Source organism: Neomonachus schauinslandi, chromosome 4 (assembly GCF_002201575.2).
Source record: "Neomonachus schauinslandi chromosome 4, ASM220157v2, whole genome shotgun sequence".
Classification (NCBI taxonomy): Eukaryota; Metazoa; Chordata; class Mammalia; order Carnivora; family Phocidae; genus Neomonachus; species Neomonachus schauinslandi.
In genome coordinates, this window is record NC_058406.1 from 42,778,946 (window position 1) to 42,779,716 (window position 771).

A 771-nucleotide genomic window follows, 5' to 3' on the forward strand; every position below is an offset into this window, starting at 1 on the left:
CCGGCACCGCTGCCGCCGCCGCTGCCGCTGGTCTACTTGGAGCTCAACCGAACGTGGCTACCCGGGCGAGGAAGCGAGGCGGGCGTCAACGTCCCCCGATTGATGGCCACTTCGGCCAATCGGCGCGCGGGGGCGGGCCCGGCGGCCGGGAGGGACGCCCTGTCAGCGCCCGGCCGCGGCAGTCCCCGCGGCGGCCGCCTCCACCGAGCCGCTGCCCCTGCTCCTGCGGCCGAGCTGGGGGTGCTCGGGGGCGCGCGCCTCTCTTTTCTGTAGATGTGGGGAGGGGACTCGAATCGGGCTGGGGGAGCTCTGGTCTCCCGGCCCCGGCGACGAGGGGGTTTGCCGGGCGCTCTCCGCGGCGGGGACCACTGGGGGGCCGGGGGCGCTGCGGCAGCGTCGGAGGGGAGGGGGCGCGGACCCCTAAGCGGAGCGCAGCCGGCTCCCTCCCGCCACGTCCCTCTCCCTTATCTGCCCCTCACCTTCTTCCCCCTCCTCCTTTCCACCGCCTGGCCTGCGACGGCCCAGCCCTTATCTCCCCCTCCCCCTCGCCTGCCCTCCTCCCTGGGCTCCGACCCCGACCCCCTCCCCAGACTCCAGTGCGCTCCCCAGCCGCCCCGCCCCCGACCCTCCCTCTTGCCCAGTCCGCCTTCCGAGCGCCGGGCCCGGGGCTCCACGCTGCGAGCTGGGCGGCTCGAGCCGGCGCCGAGGCGCGCGGCTGCTCCTTTACTACATCATTAAAATACTTTGGAAAGCCCCAAAGTGGAGCCGCGC